The 23994-nt window shown below is 37.3% G+C and overlaps 1 long non-coding RNA gene across 11 annotated transcripts in view; it reads right to left on the bottom strand.

Moving 5' to 3' along the window:
* Positions 1-23994, bottom strand: part of LOC143680822 (uncharacterized) — a 97667-nt gene that overhangs the window by 40831 nt on the left and 32842 nt on the right. For 4 of the 11 annotated variants that reach the window (XR_013174188.1, XR_013174189.1, XR_013174190.1 and 1 more), the window contains exon 5: positions 8723-8818. This is a non-coding gene — a long non-coding RNA (uncharacterized LOC143680822). Of the gene's footprint in view, positions 1-8722; positions 8819-14059; positions 15043-20713; positions 20855-20956; positions 22136-23994 lie in introns of those variants that run through there. The other 7 variants (XR_013174186.1, XR_013174187.1, XR_013174184.1 and 4 more) reach the window with 5 other exon arrangements.

Genomic DNA, 23994 nt, shown 5'->3' with positions numbered 1-23994 from the left:
TCTTCTGTTTATCCTCTCTCAGCCTCTCCGGCTTTTCTCTCTGAGCTTCTCTGTCACTTTTTTCTGTTTCTTCTCTGTCTTTTATCTTCTTATAAAAGACTCCAGTAAGAGGATTAAGAACTACTCTGAATGAGTTGGGTCATACCCCAGTGTAAATTAAGCTCTTATTCACCCAAAGATTCTACTTTAATGGGGCCACACTCCAGGAATGGATTAGCTTTAAGAACGTGATCTTTTCTGGGTACATACAGCTTCAAACCATCATACTAATCAATTAAAAAATGAAGGAATAAAATCAGATACAGTTTTGTATTAAATTAAATTAAATATGTATAATTAAATTAATTAATACAGAATTAATTTTGGTAAAAAATAATTATAAAATTTGGGAAAATAGGACACTGAAAATCACAAAATTCAGCAACAAGATAACTTGTCAAACCCCAACCAAAACCATTCAAGCCAATGCTAAAGAATACCTAGGGCAATATATAAGATTCTACAAAGGTTCCATGTACTATGGTAACTTTCCGGAAACCTACAACCTCCAAATGGGTCCCTGGACAAGATAAGTCCTGAAACCTAGAGGTCCCAACCTCTCCAGAACATCAGCTAGATCCATCTCCCTAGCCCATATTAGTGACAGCCCCTTCCAACATGAAAAAGCTAGAATCGGCATAGACCAAATACCCTTAATGAGTGGGAGAAAGATCAAACGTGATGATGGAGTTATACAGAGAAGCTAGGGTTTAACAAATGAATATAATTGCTGAATCATTACATTGATATTTCTTTTAGTCTCCAGTATCTAAGAGCAGCAAGACGTAAAAACCTAAATTGTGGAATTGTAACCCACACAAAACTCTGAAATCTGTTCTACAACTAATTGTTGCGATGTGCTTTGAAATTTATTGCTTTTTGGTATATACGTTATTTTTCACAAAAAAAGAGAAAAAAAGCCGATTATGAGATTAAAAAAAATATTTATTACTTCTAGCCTCCAGTGTTCTGGAGTAACTAGAAGGGAAAATCTGAGTTGATGGTATGGTAGCCCATGACAAACTCTGAGATCTGTCCTGTAACTACTTATTGAAGAGTGCTTTGAAAAACCATTGCTTTTCTTTCTTTGCTTTGTATATTATACAATAAAAAATGTAAAAAAAGAAAAGAAAATTAAACAAGAGAAAAGCCCCATTACTTTTTTGGCTATTTCCTTTCTGTCTTTTTCAGTATGAAAATCCCAATATATTTATATAACTGGGGTCACACTCTCTGTACTCTTTTCTCCTAACATTATATCAATCATAAGTAATTTTTTAGGTTGTTAAAAATTCTTTGAGAAATTAATGGTTGTGTAAGATTTTAACATGAAGATGAAAATTTATTTAACCACATTTTATCATTGGACTTTTAAGCTATTTTTAATTTTTTTCTATTATAATTAGTACATCAAATACGACTTCATTTTGTAATTTAAAATTCAACTTTACTAAGTTACCCTATTTTTTCTTAGGGCTTTTAGAAAGTTCAAGCTCTGTTTCACTACAGAGGTTCTGAAAGATAAGTATTTCCGGTATTTTTTAGTATTTTGCATTCTGAGATGCATGTCTATCCAGCTGGGGCCCACGGGAATGGATTTCTCTGGATACACAGCAGAGATAGGGTAATAAGTTCAGCGTGGAAGTACAATATGAAAAAGAATGAATGTAGCAGTTATCTTAATAAAATAGAAACCAGGGGATTTTGCTGATGCTGCTTTCAAAACATGAATGGCCCATGCTGACATACGGAAAGAATAAAGATCGCAAGGTTTGGTTTCTGTATGAGAGTTTTGGGGGGTTTCCAGTTACAAAGTGTTATTTACTAGTACTCGAAAAGTATGCCAAAAATATGTCTTTAAATGCAGAAGAGATAATTAGGTTTCACTGTCCCAAGATGATAGAAAAAAGAAATACTTTCCGTCCAGTCTCCAAAACTTTGGCCACCTGCCTGGTATTTCTCCTCAATTTCACACTTCGGAATGGCCTCCAGGCAGACATCCTTCAGGATCAGTACCAAAATACAAAGCTGCCAAAATAACTCTTGCACTCACATTTCAAAGCAAACCAGCTGTCTTAAATCTATATATAGAGGGATTGCTAAAATTAACCTTTAGTTATGAAAATTATTGTTTTTGTGTCATATTTCTTACAGTGTAGCTATCCCGTATCATAAGTCAACAAAATACATGGCATTTAGAATAAATTTAAGCTATCTCACCTCAATCTTCAAGCTTATAGAATTGTAACTAGATTGGGTTCATTTTTCCCACAGAACTAACCCTAGGCAAGTTTTTGAAAAAGACAAAATGTGTCTTCAGATATTCTTGCATTGATGTTTCTGGGATCCTTACATGTTCTTCATTTACTCTGCAAGCAAATCATTCACATCAGGTTATAAAGCACCAATAACTACTTCAAATGTTATCCCTCTTATGTATTATCATCTCGGGGCAATATTCCTCAAACTTTATGATGTGAAAGAGCCCACTGGGATCCTTGTTAAAATGCAGTTTCTATTTCCACCTGGGTGAGACCCAGGAATCTCCATGGTTGCTAAGTACATCGGATGATTCTGAAGGAGATGGTAGAGAACCATAAGGAGAAATGCTCTTTCGTGTAGTGGGCAGAAGTTCAAATGGGTGAGATTATAAAGTACCCAGCCAGTAGCCGAAGTGCTGTTTTGAATATCAGGCCTTTTCCTGTGGCTCCTGAGGGCAAAGCAGGAAGGAGGCTCCTGATCTGTCAAATTTATTCTCCAACTATTCACTCACGTACTCACCTGATTTATTCACTCACTCATTTGATCAGTTTAAAGATACATTTTAAATACCCACTGTTGTAGGGAATTGAACTAGTCAGGGGCATCCAAAGGTGAATAAGACTTGATCTTTGCCCATAAATTCTAGTAGGGAATATGGGTATGTTAACAAGGAACAAAAATTCAAAGAAACGAAATTCAAAAACAAAAATTCAAGAAACACCAAAGCATACCAAAGTGTTTTGGGAGTTTCTGTTAACTTATTTCTACTTCATTTGGCTTCAAAAAATTATTTGTTGTGTATATATATATATAAAATACAACAAAATGAAACTAAAACAGATGAGTAAATCAGAAGAATATAAAGTTAGGAAAATAAAGTCTGGGGACCTTTAATTTACTTCTAAATTTATTTTTATTGTGAAATAGAACATACATACAAAAAAGCAACAGACTTCAAAGCACACCACAGCAATAAGTTATAGATCAGATTTTAGAGTTTGGTATGGTTTACAGTTGCACAATCTTAGGTTTTCCACCTAGCTGTTCTGAGATACTGGAGACTAAAATAAAATAAATATAATGACTCAGCAGTCATACTCATTTGTTCAATCTGATCTCTGTTATAACTCTTCCCTCTCCTTTGATCCTTCTCTTAATATTTAGGGTTATTTGGGCTATGCCCATTCTAACTTTTTCACATTAGAAAGAGCTGTCGATTACAGGGGATAATGGGATGGAATTAGTTGATGCTCTGGAGAGGTTGGCCCCTCTGGGTTTCGGGACTTAGCTGGCCTAGGAACCCAGCCAGAGGTTGTAGGTTACTGGAAAGTAATCACAGTGCATGGAACCTTTGTAAAATTTCAGAGCCATGAGTGTTCTCTAAGGTTGGCAGGAATGGTTTTGGTTGGGATTTGGCACACCATGGTAAACAGCAATGTCTAGCTGAAGTTCACATAAGAGTAGCCTCCACAGAATCACCTCTCAACTCTATCTGAATTCTCTTAGCTACTTATATCTTATTTTGTTATAATTATTTTCCCCCTTTTGGTCAGGAAGGTGTTGTCAATTTCATGTTGCCAGGGCCAGGCTCATCCCTGGAGTCATGCCCCATGTTTCCAGAGAGACTTTCACCCTGGATATCATGTCCCACGTAGAGGGAGGGTACTGATTCTACTTGCAGAGTTGGGCTTAGACAGAAAGAGGCCACATCTCAGCAACAAAAGAGGTCCTTTGGAAGTAACTCTTAGGCATAACCACAAGTAGGCTTAGCTTATCTGCTACATAAATAAGTTTCACAAGAGCACATCACAAGATCAAGGGGTTGGCCTATTGACTTGGAGCCCCTGATGTTTGAGACAGCACCAGGGGTTTACCCAGTGGTAAAGTAGGGTGGAGTCTTTTGGCTAAGTTGTTTCCATGGAGATGTAACCCACCAATTGTGGGTAGGACCTTTTGATTAGGTGGTTTCCATGGAGATGTGTCTGCGCCCATTCAAGGTGGGTCTTAATCTGTTTACTGTAGTCCCTTAAGAGGGAAGCATTTTTTAAAAAGTTCAGAGCTGACATAGTCAGAGACATTTGGAGATGCAGAAAGAAAACACCCCTGGGGAAACAGTTTGAAACCAGAAGCCAAAGGACCAGCAGATTCCAGTCATGTGCCTTCCCAGCTGCCAGAGGTATTTCAGACCCATCAGCCTTTCTTGAGTCAAGGTATCTTTCTCTGGGTGCTTTAGTTTGGACATTTTTATGGCCTTAGAACTTTAAACTTTAACTTAATAAATCCCGTTTATAAAAGCCAACCCATTTCTGGTATATTGCATTCCAGCAGCTTTAACAAACTAAAACAAAGATGAAGCCAGGAGTTAATATGTGAACAAAATGCACATCATAAGCATAAAGTTCAAAGGTATTACTAAAGATGGGCAGCAAATTTGGCTTTGAGCTTCTCAGCTGCCAAAGGAAAAAGCATCCCATCCTATGACAAAGTCACTCTATCCCCAAGATACAAAGTTCCTGTAACACAGGCCTGAGAAAAATTTCTTTTGTGGGTCATCATAAAGGATATTTTGTGATGTAGTGGGCACTGTTATCAAACACCCTCCTTCAAAAAATACGAAGTTGTGTTTCAGAGAGCTGTTTCTCATAATGCCAGAATGCTCTTTGGAAAAAATTGTGGAATAGCCCCAAGCAAAAGACTCAAATTGGAACCTTACCTCACAGCATACAAAAAAATGAACTCAAAATGAATCAGTATAAAGTAATCAATGTAATGTAAGAGCTAAAATTATGAAACTCAGAATAAAACATAAAAGTAAATCTTCATGACTTTGGATTTGGTGATAGTTTCTTAGAAATGACACCAAAAGCACAAGTAACAAAAGGAAAAACAGATAAACCAGGGGTTTGTTCATATGGAAGTTAACCCCACAAAGGGTAGGTCAAGCCTACTTAGAATCAGGCCTAAGAGTTATCCCGAAGAGAACCTCTTTTGTTGCTCAGATGTGGCCTTTCTCTCCAGCCAACACAACAAGCAAACTCACCACCCACCCCCTGTCTACACGGGGCATGACTCCCAGGGATGTGGACCTTGCTGGCAACGTGGGACAGAAATCCTAGAATGAGCTGAGACTCAGCATCAAGGGATTGAGATAAAACCTAGAATGAGCTGAGACTCAGCATCAAGGGATTAGGAAAACCTTCTTTTTGGTTGAGAGCGAAATGAGACAAAGTGTCAATGGCTGAGAGATTCCAAACAGAGTCAAAAGGTTATCCTGGAGGTTATTCTTACTCATTAAGTAGATATCACCTTGTTATTGAAGATGTAATAGAGAGGCTGGAGGGAACTGCCTGAAAATGTAGAGCTGTGTTCCAGTAGCCATGTTTCTTGAGGATGACTGTATAATGATATAGCTTTCACAATGTGACTGTGTGGTTGTGAAAACCTTGTGTCTGATGCTCCTTTTATCTACCTTGTCAACAGATGAGTAGAACATACGGAAAAAAATAAATAATAGGGCGAACAAATGTTAAAATAAATTTAGTTTGAAATGCTAGTGATCAATGAAAGGAGGCATAAGGGGTATGGTATGTATAAATTTTTTTTTCTGTTTTTGTTTTATTTCTTTTTCTGAATAGATGCAAATGTTCCAAGAAATGATCATGATAATGAATATGCAACTATGTGATAATATTGTGAATTACTGATTATATATGTCAAATGGAATGATCAGAATAGGAATATTTGCATTTGCTTGGTGTTTTTTGGTATTTAAAAAATTTTTTAAAAATGAAAAACTTTTGTGCATCAAAGGGCACAATAAAGAAAATGAAAAGATAACCTACAAAATGGGAGAAAATATTTGCAAACCATATGTCTGTTAAGGCACTTGTAGCTAGATTATATATAGAATTCTTACAATAATAAAAAGACAACCCAATTTTAAAAATTGGGAAAAGGATCTGAATAGACTTATCTTCAAAGAAAATATACAAATGACTAATAAACACATGAAAGATCCTCAATATCATTAGTCATCAGGGTAATGCAATTCAAGACCACAATGAGTTCCACTTCACACCCATCAGGATGGTTATAATAAAAAAGTCAGATACCTGTTGGCAAGAATAAGGAGAAATCAGAACCCTCATACACTGCTGGTGGAAATACAAAATGATGTCCCGACCCGCAGGACAGTCAACGGGGTCCGCCACCTGCTGAGGGAAGAATGGCTATGGGACAGAGAGACGCAAGAAGGACAGCAAGACAGGATTCTGATCAAGCTGCAAATTTTATTAAGCAAGCCGGGTGTATATATACCGGCTTGGGGAGGGAAGTAGGGTATGTGGAGCATTATGATAGGAGGGAGTTCGCGCCGGCGGGAAGGGTTGGTTAGATGATTGGTGGCACTTGTTGCCAGGGGGAAAAGGGGCAGAACAGACTCTTGGCGGGAACCTATTTCCGTGAAGAACCTTGTTGTAATATGTAGGTGCTATTGCATCAGCCAGGGTGGCCATGTTGGCTTAATCACCATCTTAGGTTAGCCTCTGGTCCCCAACAAAATGATATAACCACTTTGGAAAATTCTTTGGCAGTTCTTCAAAAAGCTAAATACAGAGATACTATTTCACCCAAAAATTCCATTCCTATGTATATACCAAAGAGAAATGAAAACATACGTCCACACAGAAACTTGTATATGAATATTCACAGTAGCATTATTCATGATAACCAAAAGGTCAAACCAACCCAAAGGTCCGTCAACTGATAAATGGATAAGCAAAATATGGTAGAGCCATACAATGGAATATTATTCGGCTGTAGAAAAGAATGAAACTGATATACGTTACAATACAGATGAACTTGAAAACATCATACTAAACAAAAGGAGCCAGTCACAAAAGACCACTGCATTAGTTTGCAAACTGCTGGAATGCGATATATCAGAACCGGAACAGCTTTTATAAGGGGGAATTTAATAAGTTACAAGTTTACAGTTCTAAGGAAATGCAAGTGTCCAAATTAAGGCACCAAGAAGAGGTTACCTTCACTCAAGAAAGGCCAATTGGTCTGGAACAGCTCTGTCAGCTGGGAAGTCACCTGGCTGGCATCTGCTGGTCCCTTGTTCCTGGGCTCCATTGCTTTCAGCCTCTGTTCCTGTGGGGGTACCTTACTGTGCTTCTCTGGGGCTGGTTTTCATTTCTTGGTTTCCCTTGCCTCTCTCCAGGTTCTGGCTTGCTTAATATCCCATGGTGATATCTGCTGGGCTCCAAGCATCTCCAAACATATGTGTCACTATTCTCTGAAGCAACTGTTCTCCAAGTATCTATATCTGCTCTCTTTCTGTGAGCTCTGATGGTTCTGTCATTTTCTAACTCTCTCCAAAATGTTTCCTCTTTTAAAGGATTCCAGTAAACCAATCAAGACCCACCTGGACTGGGTGGTGTCACAAGGGCATGGACATAATCTGATCAAAGTTTTCACCTACAATATTGAATCAGGTTGAAAAGAAATGGCTGCTCCCTCCAGATCAGATCAGGATTAAAGCATGGTTTTTCTGGGGTACATAATTACTTTCTAACCTGCACAATCATATAATGTATTATTCCGTTTATAGGAAATGTGCAGAATAGACAAATCTACAGAGACGGAAAGGTGATCAATGGTTATCAGGGGTCAGAGTGAGGAGGTAATGGGGACTGATTGCTAATGGCATGGAGTTTCTTTTTGTGGTGATGAAAATGTTCTAAAATGTATTGTAGTGAAGATGACTCAACTCTGAACATGCTAAAAAACATTCAATTGTGTACTTTAAATGGGTGAATTGTATAGTATGTAATTTATATCTCAATAAAGCTGTTATAAAAAAAATTTCCTGAAAGGGTTCAAAACATTGCAATTGAATATATGGTCCTCTGATGGATGGTCTGGCTTGAAATGTCTAGGAATTTAGATTGTATCTTTCTAGAAATTGTCCAACATAACTGGGCTTTGATGTGCATGGGGTAGAGGAGTGTTAAACCTTAAATTTTCTGGAAGGATCCTAAAATGCAAGTATTATTTGATGATTTAAGGATGGATTTACATACTTTTTCAATCCAAAATAGGATCTTTCATAATACCTGAAGCTCAGGTACATTCTATTTGAAGTGTTTTGAGGTCCTTTGATTAAAGCACTAGTCAGTACTGAAGATAGAGATAAAATGGCCATACTGATTTTAGTGAACAGAATAATTGTTCATGATGTGTAGTGGACGTCACCAGTTAGATTAGCAGGGGCCTCAAGTACTGCAATGAACTAAAGCAATGCAGTTTTTTAAAAAATAAAGATATCTATTCTGTTTTTTTTTTTCTTAAAACTAAAGCACAGTAACTAAAATTAGAAATAGCTAAAAAGACAAATATCAAATCAGAAAAGTCTTACAGAAGATCTCAGTAAATAGGTGCTCATCAGTCTCCCCAGTGGTTCATCTTTTATGCTGTGGGACGTCGGTGGGACGTGCACACTCTTATGACCCTCCTGTAAAGTAAAAGGAACAGACTATTCTGTAGTCATTCGGTGATAAGTTTTAATGCATCTTCCAGCTTTAACATTCTACAACTGTCCTAATTCTTCCTGTTCCTCAGATAATAGAGGAAGTCACTTTGTGTTACTATCTGTTATTTTGCTTCCATTTTCTCCATCAACAAGACAGCCTTCATACTGGAAAGGGTGGCTAAGAAGGACCTCATGCCTAGTTTGAGGGTCAGTTTTGGCGAAAAGTTTAGCTTTAGGGACCTGACTATAACCTTAGGGGAGGCAACTCCCAAACAGGAGAAAAGAATCCATCCTGAGTGGCTGGAAGTTTTTAGAAATTTTCTCCTAGAGAAATGCTACAATTGTGTACAGCTGTTGCAAGGGTTCTGCAGGTGGAACAAGAGCTACTCGTTACTTCCTGCATTAGTCATGCTTCTCTAGAGAAACAGGACAGGAAATATATATATACACATATATAAATATCAAGAGATTTATTATGGGAACTGGCTCACGCAACTGTGGGGATAGGCAAGCCTGAGTTCCATGGGGCAGGCCACAAGTTGGAAAGTGGATGAAGGTGATGATGATGACTCCAGAAGAAGCTGTCTAACTGGAGGAGAGATAGAAAGTCTTCTTTCTTACTGCTGAAATCATCAGTTCTCCCTTTAAGGCCTTCAGCTGATTGGATGAAGAGTCTTCTCTCACCGCCAAAGGCAATCTCCTTTGTTGATTGTAGATACAATCAGTCATAGATGCAATAAACTGACTAGTGATTTCACTAATGAAACACCCTGACAGTTAACAATCATACCAGTGCTTACTTGTCTAAAGAACCAGACACCATAACCTAACTGGACACCACAACCTAGCCAAGTTGACATGTGAAATTAACCACCACACTCTTTTGAAATCTCAAGCCCAGCTTTTACCTAATGAAAAACTCTCAATCTCACAAAACAAATATATAAGTTCAGCACCTACTATGTATTAGATCCTGAGATCATAGCAATGACAAGATATATAAGACATTCCTTCATGGAGTTTATGGTATAGTGGGTGAGATGAGAGAAATAATATATATATTTAAAATAATTAACAATTATGGCAAGAGCTAATACGAAGTGACTAGGGAATTTGGAGGAAGGCAGTGATGGAGTATTGTGGGTATGGGATGGGAAGTGTCCTAAATAGGTTTGTCACGGCCCTGAGGTGGAGGTGACATTGAATCTGAGACCTGAAAGTGAAAGGAAGCCAGTCTTGAGAGGATCAGACATGGGGGAAGCAAAAGCAGAAGCCCTGAGGTGGAAAGAGTCTGGCATCTTCTGGGACATACAGAGTACTGTGGCAGGACAGAGGGAGTCTAAGGAGAGAGGTGGAGTGGAGGCTCAAGAGACAGCCTGGACCCTTATGTCAGGGGCCGAGAGTTTGGATTTCATTCTAAGTGCGAGAGAAAGCCATTGAAGGGTTTTAAGAGGGAAGAGGTAGGATGTGATAACAGGTTTTAAGATTTACTCCGCTTGCTGTGTGGAAAATGGATTAGAGAGGGCAGGAGTAGAGGTAGGGAGAGGAGAGTCATTTGGAACTGCTCTTGGCCTAAGGAGTGAAATAGAGACATGATTTAACGTTTCCTCAAATGGTTAGCCAGTTGTACCATGTTATTAATTTTCTGCCTGTCTTTGACCAGTTTTAATTTATACTCTGCATTCTCTACATAGGAGTCCTGGAGTCTATCTCACCCCATTGCCTGTTTAAATGCATGTCAATGCCAAGCTGTGTGAATTGCTAAAACTTTATATGTTCTGGTATGTAGAAGAGCTCATCTCCCTATTACCTCTCTTTTAAAGAAATATTTTGACTTTCATACCAGTTGTTATCAAACTTTGCTGAGCAGTAGAGTCACTCGGGGTATTTTTAATGTGACCTGGGTATCAGGATTTTAAAATCTCCCCAGGTGATTATAACATGTAACACAATTGGGGAATTGCTCTCTCTCATGTTTATACTTCCAGGTGAACTTTAAAAATATATATTTTTATTGAGAAATCTTTGCGTATATACATTCCAAACATGGTGTAGAGTCAATGGCTCACAATATCATCACATAGTTCTGTATTCATCACTATGATCATTTTTAGAACATCCGTGCCACTCCAGAAAAAGAAAAAGAAAAAATTCATATATCTCATACACCTTACCCTGCCCTCTCTTTGACCACCAGTATTTCCATCTATCCAATTTCTAACCCTTTATCCCCTCCATTATTTATTTATTTTTATCCTTACTTTTTTACTCACCTTCCCATACCCTGGATAAAAGGAGCATCAGACACAAGATTTTCACAATTACACAGTCATACTGTAAAAGCTATATAGTTATATAATCATCTTCAAGAATCAAGGCTACCTGCGGTGCGAGGGTGGTTCAGTGGTAGAATTCTCACCTGCCATGTGGGAGACCTGGGTTCGATTCCTTGCCCATGCACTTCCCAAACAAACAAGCAAATAAACAAATAAAAAACCAAAGCAAACAAAAATTTAACAAGTGGTGCTGCAATACTGGAATACTCACATGGAAAAAGAATGAAATGTGATTCCTGCCATACAGCCTACAAAAAAATAAAAGAATCAAGGCTACTGGAACACAGCTCAAAAGTTATTTCCCTCCAGCCACTCCAATACACCATAAACTAAAAAAGGATATCTATATAATGCATAAGAATAACCTCCAGGACAACCTTTCAACTCTGTTTGAAATCTCTCAGCCACTGAAACTCTATTTTGTCTCATTTTCATCTACTTTCTTTGGTCAAGAATGCCTTCTCAATCCCATGATGCCAGGTCCCATCTCACCCTGGGATTTCTGTCCCACATTGACAGGGAAATTTACACCCCTGGGAGTCATGTCCCACTAAGCGGGGAGTACAGTGAATTCACCTGCCGAGTTGGCTTAGAGGGAGAGGTCCAGGTGAATTTTTTTTTTAATTTAATATATTTTGTATTATCAAACCAAGACAACATACAAACAAGAGCATTCTTAGCATACAAACATTCCATGCATGGTGTACAATCAATAGCCCACAATATCATCACATAGTAGTATATTCATCACCATAATAATTTCCATCTACTCAACAGATTTTAATCTTTGTTCCCCCTATTTCTTTTATACCCCTTACCACTAGCAGGTGATCTTCAATGTGAATTTTTCAAATCACATTGCTTAACTTGTTGAATACATATTGGAACATTAGTGGCCTTATTTTTTACTTTTTTTTTTTTTAACATATGCTGTATGGGGGGGGGGGTGTCACATTTTTTTTTTTCCATGTAAGTATTCTGTTATTGCAGCACCATTTGTTGAATTTTTGTCTATTTGGTTTTTTGTTTGTTTGTTTGTTTTTTGGGAAGCTCATGGGCCCGGGATTGAACCCGAGTCTACTGCGCGGTAGGCAAGAATTCTACCACTGAACTACCCTTGCACTCCTGTTTTTTATAATATGCTTTGAACCTGCTGCTCTGTGCTCTTTTTTTTTTTTTTAAGGCTCTACTGCTGTTGTGTGCTTACATTTAATTACCTTCCTCCAGCTCTGCGTGTCTATCCTCCCATCTCTGCAGACATCAACTTGTGCCTCAAGGCACAAATCAAAGCTTTCAAGTCTTCCCCTGCAACATACTCCATCCCCATTAATTCCTACCACCTCCATCACCTGGAAACTGTCTCTTGCCTCTCCGAATCCCAATCCCAACGGCACCTCCTCTAGACTGCTTGTGTGGCCCTTACATAATAGTACTATCATTGAGTTTCCCTACTGTTCTAGTTTGCTAGCTGCTGGAACGCAATATACCAGAAACGGAATGGCTTTTAAAAAGGGGAATTTAATGAGTTGCTAGTTTACAGTTCCAAGGCTGAGAAAATGTCCCAATTAAACATCCCAATTAAAACAAGTCTATAGAAATGTCCAATCTAAGGCATCCAGTGAAAGATACCGTGGTTCAAGGAGGCCAATAAAGTTCAGGGTTTCTCTCTCAAGTGAGGAGACACATGGTGAACACGGTCAGGGCTTCTCTGTCTCATCTGGAAGGGCACATGGTGAGCACGGTGTCATCTGCTAGCTTCTTCTCCTGCCTTCCTGTTTCGGGAAGCTTCCTGGGGGGCATTTTCCTTCTTCATCTCCAAAGGTCACTGGCTGGTGGACTCTGCTTCTCATGACTATGTCATTCTGCTCTGCTCTCTCTGCATATCTCATTCTCCAAAATGTTTCCTCTTTTATAGGACTCCAGAAACTTACCAAGACCTACCCAAATGGGTGGAGACATGTCATCACCTAATCCATCTTAACAACCACTCTTGATTAAATCACATCTCCAGGGAGATGATCTGATTACAGTTTCAAACATACAGTATTGAATAGGGATTATTCTGTCTTTATGAAATGGGATTTTGATTAAAACATGGCTTTTCTAGGGGACATACATCCTTTCAAACCAGTACATCTACAAACTGTATGTTTATTAAAATTAATCTTTTTTTATAATTCCGCATAGCCCTTAGCTCAGTGTCTCTGCAACATATTAAGTATTCAATAAATTTTTTAGCAAATGAATAAAGAAATGACAACTCGATAGAAGAAATAAATCAACAGATAAAATGACAAAATGAATCAATTTCTGACTTAACTACAACCAAAGTTCTTTGATGAACAGATTCAAATCAGCCTAAAAGTTAGGATTTAATGGCATGCTGTAGAAATCTATCCTTGACCCTGTATTGAGTCCCTCAATCATTCATTTATTTTCTGTCATAATAGCCTAATATGTGCCAGGGACTGTGTTGTAGAGTGGGAGTAGATGACTAAACTCAGAAACACTGGTCTTTGCTATTTAGATTCTCTGGGAAAGCAAACAAGTAAATAAAAAAGTGAATATTATAGAGGCTTTGCTATACAGATGTGAATGGGTTTCACTGGGGACATAAGAAAAGAGCAGTTAATTCTAGGTGGGAGGAGGGGAGACTTTGGAAAAGGCTTCGTAGAGGAAGCAATCCTTGATCTGAATTTTGTTTTTGACATTTTTATCAACTACTTGGAAATTAGGAAAGGAGGCATGCTTATCACATTTACAGATAATGCAAAACTAAGAGAAATATATCAGATAAATTCAGGAATTAAAAAAAGAATTCTGACAGCAACACTTCTAGGAATTTATACAAAGGAGATAATTGCACAAGGACAAAAAGACTGTTTACCATAGTTCTACCTGTAAGAGTGTTATTTGGAAACAGGTAATATGCTAATTAAATTATACTTCACAAATATAGTAGAACAAGAACAGAATAAAAGAGAATAGACAATGTGTTATAGTTCTGCATTTATTAACTGAAAAGATGTAAGTGCTGAGGGAAAGCAACAAGTTATAAACAATACAATGCTGTTTTTAAAAATTGTATATATGAATGTGCATTTTTTTTTAAGTGGGATGATAGGCTTTGGCACCTTGCATTTTTCATGTATTATATCATGGATCTCTTCCTACACTTAAAGATGAAAATACACAATAACCAAATACAACCACAAACTTACCATTATAAGTGATACTTGTTTTCTTTGATATCATTATGAACTTTATCTTGTATGTTGATTTTAAAAATTTAATCACTTCAATGTAATGGGGTTTTGGGTGATTTCTATTTTCTTCTCTGTATTTCTACTACTTGAATACTTTACAATGATAACTTACTTTTTTAATTTTAAAAAGCAGGTCTACATACCAAAACAAACAGGATGAAACAAAAGAGGAATAAATGTGAAGCTCTGATCTCATATCCCCCAGATAAAGCACACGTGATAGGGGAGCAGCAATGTGACAGTTTATGTGAACAAGATATTGGGTTTTAATTCATTTCATTGTATGCTTCTTATTTATAATCAAATGGTATGTTGTAGCTGCTAAAATGTGAATTCAATTTTAGGCTGTGGTTAACAGAATTTTAACATGCCTTATTGTTGGACCATGAGCTTTTCAGTTCTAGTTTTCCACCACAATGAGACATTTACAATCTAGGGTATGCACAGACAAAGAGAAATCAGAAATTTTGCCATTAAGCAACGTTGATAAAACTTATAATTACCCTGGAAAAGATGGAAGGAGGCACATAACTGGTGTCTTCAAATATTTTGTGAACTGCTGAAGGAAAAGACCTGTGTTCTCCCAGACGTCTCAAGAACAAAACTGGAGCAAAGGGACGGAATTGACATAGAGGCAGAGTTCAGTACAATATAACAATCTAAATAGGAGCTGTGCCCAGTCAGAACTGGCTGCCCACAATGCAGTGAGCATAGCAATACTTCACTCTGCTTTAAGTATTCAAAGATGGGGTAAGAGGGAAGTGACCCAGATGACATATAAGATTTCTTCTAATTTTAAGATTTTGTGGTTTACTATTTTTTTTCTCCATAAATACTCATCCTTGTTGACCCCTATTCTGTTCACTTCTGACTACATTTTGATTTTACTAGTCATTTAAAAAATTTTTTTATTGATATATATTATATACTTACATATCATGTAATCATCCAAGTACATAATCAATGGTTCACAATAGCATCACATAGCTGCTCATTTATCACAATTGACTTTTTAATGTTTTTTATGAAAAATAATATATGTACAAAAATACAATACATTTCAAAGTACCTCACAGCAATTTGTTGTACAGTAGATTTCAGAGTTTGGTATGGGTTACAATTCCACAGTTTTAAGTTTTACTTCTAACTGCTATAAAATACTGGAGACTAAAAGAAATATCGACATAACGATCCAGCAATCACACTCATTTGTTAAACACTACTTTTCCTGTATAACTCCACCATTAACTTTGATCTTTCTCTGGCTCTCTAGTGGTATTTGGGATATGCCCATTCTAACTTTTTCACGTTGGAAGGGGCTGTCGATAATAAGGAATAGGGGGACTAAATCTATAGGCCGAGCCCCCAATCTCAGGGTTTGCCCCTATGAAACTTATTCCTCCAAAGGATAGGCTAAGCCTACTTAAAATCAGGCCTAAACATTATCCCCAGAGAACCTCTTTTGTTGCTCAGATATGGCCTCTTCCTCTCTAAGTCGACACTGCAAGTAAACCCACTGCCCTTCCCTCTATGTGGGACATGACTCCCACGAGTATAAATCTTACTGGCAACATGGGACAGAAGTCCTGGGATGAGCTGAGACCCGGCATCAAGGGATTGAGAAAAACTTCTTGACCAAAAGGGGGAAGAGAGAAATGAGAAAAAAGAGTGTCAGTGGCTGAGAGATTTCAAACAGAGTCGAGAGGTTATCCTAGAGGTTATTCTTACACATTATATAGATATTTCTTTTCAGTTTATGGTGTATTTGAGTGGCTAAAGGGAAGTACCTGAAACTGTAGAGCTGTGTTCCAGTAGTCTTGTTTCTTTAAAATGATTGTATAAAGATATAATATTTACAATGTGACTGTGTGATTGTGAAAACCTTGTGTCTGATGCTCCCTTTGTCTAGGGTATGGTCAGATGAGTTAAAAAATACGGATAAAAAAATAAATAATAGGGAGAACAAAGGTTAAAATATATTGGGTAGGGTGGGCATTGGTGGCTCAGTGGCAGAGTTCTAGCCTGCCATGCCAGAGACCTGGCATTGACATATAATCAGTGGCTCACAGTATCATCACATAGTTGTGTATTCATCACTACAATCATTTTTAGAACATTTGCATCACTCCAGAAAAAGAAATAATAATAATTAAAAAAACCTCATACATCCCATACCCCTTACTCTGCCCTCACTGACCACCAGTATTTCAATCTACTTAATTTATTTTAGCCCTTATCTCCATTATTATTTATTTATTTTTTATTCCTATTTTTTACTCCTCTGTCGACACCCTGGATAAAAGGAGCATCAGACACAAGGTTTTTCACAATCACACAGTCATATTGTAAAAGTTGTGTCATTATACAATCATCTTCAAGAATCAAGGCTACTGCAACATAGCTCAAATGTTCCAGGTACTTCCCTCCAGCCACTACAATACACCATAAACTAAAAAGGGATATCTATATAATGCATAATAACCGATAACCTCTTGACTCTATTTGAAAGCTCTCAGTCACTGAAACTTTATTTTGTCACTTTTCTCTCTTCCCCCTTTTGGTCAAGAAGGCTTTCTCAATCCCATGATGCTGGGTCCCTGGGAATTCTGTCCCATGTCGTCAGGGAGATTTACAACCCTGGGAATCATGTCCCACATAGGGGGGAGGGCAGTAAGTTTACTTGCCAAGCTGGCTTATAGAAAGAAGCCACATCTGAGCAACAAAAGAGATTCTCTGGAGGTGACTACTAGGCATAATTACCAGTAGGCTTAGCTTATCCTTTGCAGGAATAAGTTTCAAAGGGGCAAACCCCAAGATTGAGGGCTCAGTCTATTTATTTGGTTGTCTCCACTGCTTGTGAGAGTAACAAGAATTCTCCAAATGGAGAAATTGAATATTTCCTCCTTTCTCCCCAATCCCTCAAGAAGACCTTGCAAATACTTCTTTATTCTTTGCCCAAATTACTCTGGGATATATTGGGGCATCACACTAACCTGGACAAACCAACAAGATCTCATGCCCTATTCAAGATTCCATGTCCTTATGGTGTTTAACTAAACTGACCATACGAGTTAAATTAGGTAATATGCAACACAAAATACAAATTTTGCACCAAATAAACATCTCACACAGAAGTGGAAGTTTTAAAGTATGGACAGTATCATCCTTTATCCTGTATTCTGACTTACCTTAGTTCTATCCAGATCAGCTTCATTCATATCTCTTGGAAATCTGATCCTTTTTCTGAATCTTATTTTAATCCTTAGCCAAACTTTTGCTTCATTCCTGAGTCCTACCTTATCACTAAACCTTACTAATTCCCTTATTCTCACTCCATGACAGAGTCTGAACCCACCCTTATTGCCTCCCAACTAGGAAATTAAGTGGGTCCTTGGGAAACTGAACTCAGAAGGTCTTAGGTAGGTGGGAGATATAATTTCCCATCTCTCTTAGGGTGTCCTTTCTTGAGTGCAACAATATGGAAGATGAGAAGTGAGGATGCTAAAATAGGGACCACCACATGGAAGCCCTCAGCTAGAATGGGATGAAATCCACAAATGGGGAAAACTGTATTTTTAATAATAATATTTATTATTTCTCATCAATGTTTCCTTCTCTTATATTCTATAATGTTAAAGCCTCTATTTAGTCTTGTGCAGAGATTTTATGTCCACTTGATGGTCATAGCTGAATCATCCACTAATTTACTGATTGGTTCAATCCTTCGTTCATTGATCCATGAACCACCGGTTGAGCATTGCACACAATAGCAGGAAGGCACGAGATACAATTCACCCTCAAGATGCTCAGGGTCGTAGTGACCTCTGCATTGCTCTGAACCCTGTGAGACGTTACCAGCCCGGGAAGATCTCCCTGCCCTTCTCTGCCCACACTCCAAACTGGCTGGATCTTTAATGCTCTTGAAATGAAAAGGTCAAACCCAGGGAATAGTAATGAGCTTGTGATCTGTACTAGCGAATTCTCTTCCCAAAGGCCAATTTTAAAGAACTGGGTTTTTATTAAGATCATAGCCCTCTGACAAACTCCTATTTATGCTTTGAAACCATATAAAACGCCTAGGATTGTACCTGGCATCTTATCTAGTAAACCTTCTCTGACTTCCCCAGGTTCTGGGGAATTATGAATAATCCCCCTGGACAACCTCTTTATTGTTTACCTTTTTGACTCTACCTCAGACAGTTGATTCCTTGAAAGGAGGAACTGAACTTGAGCTTTACTGTATTCCTGCTCCTAGGACAGTGCCTGGCACATAGTTGATACACAGTAAATATTTCTAGAGGTGAAGTGCACTGAGGGATCAAAGGGTGCTGTTGGTATAGAAAGTTTCAGGCTTGGGGCCATCTCTTTTTTCAGATGACATCTTTTCCAAAACTATCTAGATATCAGGCTTCTTAGACCTGCTGAGGTGCAATAGGACCTTAGAGCAAAACCTTCTACTCTATGAACAGTTTTCTTTTTCTTAAATCTCAGCATTGTTTCTACTCTCATTTTAAGCTCCTAAATTGAAGCTCTTCTTTGTGGGAACAGCTGATTACAGGCCAGTCATTTCACCCAGAGCATCACAGAATGGAAGCCTTGTATTTTCACACACCGATTCTCTCCTCTGAATCTAATTCAGAGCCCTGAGCAATAAAAGGAGCCATTATCACTAAGCCTGTTCTATGGTGTAACCTATACCAATGCTGACAAAATTTTCTAAACCAAAAATCCGAGCTCATGTTCGGTTATATACAGGAGTACTCTTGTGCGGAGGCAGATATTGGGACTGTCACAAATATCTGGGACATAGCACCACTGAATCTCGCTCTCTCCTCCCCAAGTATAATTCTAATTCTCCTGAATGCCAAACACATGCTCTACTCTTAAAACCTGTTCCACATTTGTCGGTATACACACAGTACCCCCACTACTCGGCCCTCTAATTCCATGAGGAGGCTGTATGGGCTCAGAGAGCCTTCTCAGAACTTGGACCTGGGTCTGAAATCTTGGCTCTCTCACTTACCAACTTGGGACCTTAGGCAAAATTAGTGGAATCCTCGGAGTCTCTTCTTATCTACAAAAGGGTTGTTTGGGGAGGAAGTGTGATGACGTTCATATGTCTAGCAGACACTACAGGCACGTGGTATATGCTAGAGCCTCCTGTCTCCCCCATCCTGTTAGGCAGTGAAATGATCACTTAACAAAACAAAAAAGAACCTGAACCAAAACAAAATAAAAATAAATGAAAACAAAGACAAAGGGTTTAAAATTCCAAGGCTTCCAAGTTCCGAAACTGTTCCCTCCAGGAGCCCTGATCACACACAGGCTAACATGGGTCACGTCCGGATTGGGGTCTCAGTGTCCCACCCAGGCCTCCACCAACAGCATGTTGCATGTTTCTTTGGGTCACAAGGGCCAATTTCCCTAGAATCAAGCTCTCCCATTTGACTTTACAACGCTGACTCAGTTTTTGTCAAGTTTATCCATGAATGCCATTCAGGACACAATTCAATCTTGCCAAAATCATCTTCCGCATTCCTTAAAACTCAAATAGTGAAATTTTAGGTTATCATTATTAGTGAAAACCCAAGTTCTCTATTTCTAGGTCGGCTTATGTTGCATTTCTCAGCATGTAACACCGTGAAAGGACAGGTTTGTCCAATAAAAATTCCTTGTTTCAAAATTAGTTTATTAGTTTATTTCCTTAGAAATGTCCGAAAGTTTGGTTTTGATGGTTTTTGTCTAAAATTTTCCATACCATCAAAGTGTTATGTGATATGCACAGGGTAGACAAATTAGCCTTGTAAGAAAGAAACGTATCACTGTTAAATTTTTTAATGACAATGGAAATATATTTGTAATATGTTATGTGGGGATGGAGGGCAGCAGGCCATAAAACAAAGTAGAGAAAGAGTGCTTGCCCCCCTCTTTTTGAACAGTGTATGTATATATTTAGATAAGGTAAAAAGACTAGAAAGGCATATACCAAAATTATAAGTGTGGTTACCTCTAGGCTGTAAAATTACAAATGATTCTGATTTAAGTTTTCTAATTTATGGTCAACTGATTGACAGTCTAAAATGAGCTTATATTATTTGCTAAAAAGGGGGAAAAAAGCCCCACAAGGTTTAACAAATAGGTATGAGTGCTGAATCATTATATTGATATTTCTTTCAGCCTCCAGTATCTTAGAGCAGCTAGAAGTAAAAACCTAAAATTGTGGAACTGTCACCCATACCAAACTCTGAAATCTGCTCTACAACAAATTGCTGAGATGTACTTTGAAATTTATTGCTTTTTTGTATATATGTTATTTTTCACACACACAGAGGAAGAGTATAACAGGTTTAACAAATGAGTATGACTGCTGAATCACTGTGTGGACATTGCTTTGGGTCTCCAGAGTCTTGGAACAGCTAGAAGAAAAAACAAAAAATTGTGGAACTGTAACCTGCACCAAACTTTAAAATTTGTTCTATAAGTACTTGTTAAAATGTACTTTGAAATTTATTGCTTCTATGTATATATGTTCTATTTCACAATTAAAATAAAAACATTTAAAAAAAGAACTAGACCACTCATAATCGAAGAAATTCAATTAAACAAAGCTTATCAAATTCTCAACAGTTGTTTAATGCTGATGCAGAAGGAGTAAGACAATAATAGGACTATCATTTATAGAATGTTTACTTACAGTCAGAAATTAAACTAAGCCCTGAAGTCTTAGTAACTTTATGTGGTGCATAGGAAGCTAAATCTGGTTCTGTTTGACTCTAAACTCCATCACCTATGAACATGAATATTAAGGCTCCTGAAAAATACTGTCAAACTGTTTTCCAGGAGCTTGCATCAAAAGATATTCTCTTACACCTATATTAGAGCCTGCTTTCAAGGGATTTATTCCAAGAAAGCAATCAAAGATGTGAGCAAATGTAAGTGCAAAGGTGTACAAAGTGAAATGTCCAAATCAAAGAAATAGTGAAGCAAACTACTCTATATCCTTAAAGATTATTTTGCTCTTCTTAAAAATAGCCATTTTGAGGAACTTTAAATGACATGGTAAAATGCTTACGACATAAGAGGTAAGCCAAAAAATAGTATTATTTTGTTCAATTACATAAATGTTGTCTTAAATAAAAATGTATTAATGCTATTTGGAAACTTGCCTTTTTCACTTAATAGCATATTGCCTTTTCCAGTATCTTCAAAAACATTATTTTGGGGTGGGCCACGGTGGCTCAGAAGGCAGAGTTCTCACCTGCCATGCCAGAGACCCGGGTTCGATTCCCGGTGCCTGCCCATGCAAAATCAAACAAACAAACATTATTTTGAATGGCTAAAATGTAATGTACAGAAAGAAGTCTTTTTCTCACATGAAGGATGCTTATTAATGGAGCAGGATTTAGGAAGATTCATACCTCTCTGTTTTGTCTGAGTATCTGTTAAAATTTTAATATACAAAAAACATACACACATCCATATTCTTTCTCCCCTGCCCTGCACTAAGTACTGGTCTCCTCTGACCTATCTAATCTGGGACTAGAATCCAGGTATTTTAATTTCTAATCTGAGCCCTTTCTAATACAGGATCCTACTTTGATGCTAATCATTAATTAGTTGACATCCATGAAGTGCTTTGGGGTCTTGAGGAGAGGAAAAACAAAACTTTATGTAGGTGGAACTTTCAAGACTTGTTCCTAAAAGAGACAATGAAAACATATTTTTAAAATAAAGAAATCATATAATGGCACTTAATTATTCGTTGGTGAAATAAATACTGTATTTACAGTTCCTTTATATTATTATATTTATGTTAGAAAATTTAAATCATTATCATCTAAAATTGTGTTCAGGAATGTAAAAGACAAAAGTTCTTATTTCGTAAAATCATTGCATAATCCAAATTCTCTTTCTCCCTATTATATAGTTATGAATTATTACTAAAAAATGTAGAAAAAAAAAAGCAGAAACTATGGAAAATGAGTAATGAACATTACATTCATGAAAGTAAACAGAAACTTCTGTTTTTTTTCCCTAACAACATGACCTATCTGTTTTGCTTATAATAATTTTGGCACATAAAATTGTAGAATTGAAGGAGACCCTAAAAGTCAACTCATTAAGCTCTTTATTGTAGAGTTGACAGGACTGGGATCCAGAGAACTTGATAATAGACCCAGAACTAGATTCTCCTGGAGCCAATCCCAACATTCCTTTCCCTCATACCAATATTATTTGTAAATTATTAATGTTTATTATATCATTAATATATATTATATAACATGCTATATAATTTTAATAACATTATATTCTTATCTTCCCTACCTACCAAATAAAGGTTTATAACACAGCTTCCATGACTAAAGTAATCATACAAAATGGTAAAACTCTTTGGAGGGGAATGCAGAAATACCTATGAAAAGATACAGATGCATTTAATTCTTGACCAGCAATCTCACTTCAAAGAATTGTATGCCAACATATTATTGGAATAATATGCCAACATATTATTTATTTTGAAATTGTTTGTAGTAACCAAAGATTAGAAAGAACTCACGCATTCAGCAATAGGGGATTAACTGGATAAATTATGGCACATTTACACATGGAAATACTGTGTGTATTAGTCAGGGTTCTCTGGGAAAATCGAACTGAAGGAGATCTGGGTGTATATAACGTAAATATTGTGAGAAATACTATAGGAATTGTCTCATATGATTGTGGGGATGGGCAAGTCCAAATTCTGTGGGGTAGGCCACAAGCTGGGAACTGTGAAGATGGTTTTTGATGAATTCTCCCAAAGAAGCTGGATGGCTGAGGAAGAGAGAGAAATTCCTCCTTCTGACTGCTGAAATCATCAGCTCTCCCTTTAAGATCTTCAACTGATTGGATGAGACTTCTCTCATTGTTGACAGCACTCTCCTTTGTTGCTTCTAAACGTAATTGGCCATAGATGCAATCATCTTATTGGTGACTTATCTCCATAACATATTCTCACAGCGACAATCAGGCCAGTGCTTCCTTGACTGAACAACTGGACACCAAAACCTGGCCAAGCTGACCCATAAACTTAAGCATCACACTGTGTATAAAAGAATGTGCCAATATGCAGAAATCTCCAGGACACACTAAGGAAGACACAAGATATACAGCAGCATACAGTATGCTACGTTTTGTGGAAAAATGGGGAAATAAGGTATATATGAATATTTGCTTACACAGTATTTGCATAAAGAAACAATGGAATTTCCAGCGAGATTATTGACTGAGGCAATATCATCAATGAATCTTTTCAAACAGGTGAAAAAGTATTTTGTAGACTGTCTCACAGGATTTCCTGTGTTTATTTTATCTACCTTATTTTTTCAAATTCTTGTGAGGTTTAAACTATCTCAAAAAAAGCTATAATAAAAAAAGAGTTATTTGAGAAATTTAGAAAATATTAGTATGGGTTTTATGTTAGATAATATTAGGAAATTATTGTTAACTTTCTTAGGTATGAAAATAGTAATTTAATTATGTAGAGAATGCCCTAATTTAAGGATTTGCATGTTGT

The sequence above is a fragment of the Tamandua tetradactyla genome, chromosome 4 (genome assembly GCF_023851605.1).
Source record: "Tamandua tetradactyla isolate mTamTet1 chromosome 4, mTamTet1.pri, whole genome shotgun sequence".
In the NCBI taxonomy this organism is placed as follows: domain Eukaryota; kingdom Metazoa; phylum Chordata; class Mammalia; order Pilosa; family Myrmecophagidae; genus Tamandua; species Tamandua tetradactyla.
Note: the sequence above shows the minus strand (reverse complement) of the source record. Positions and strands in the feature narration are given on the sequence as shown.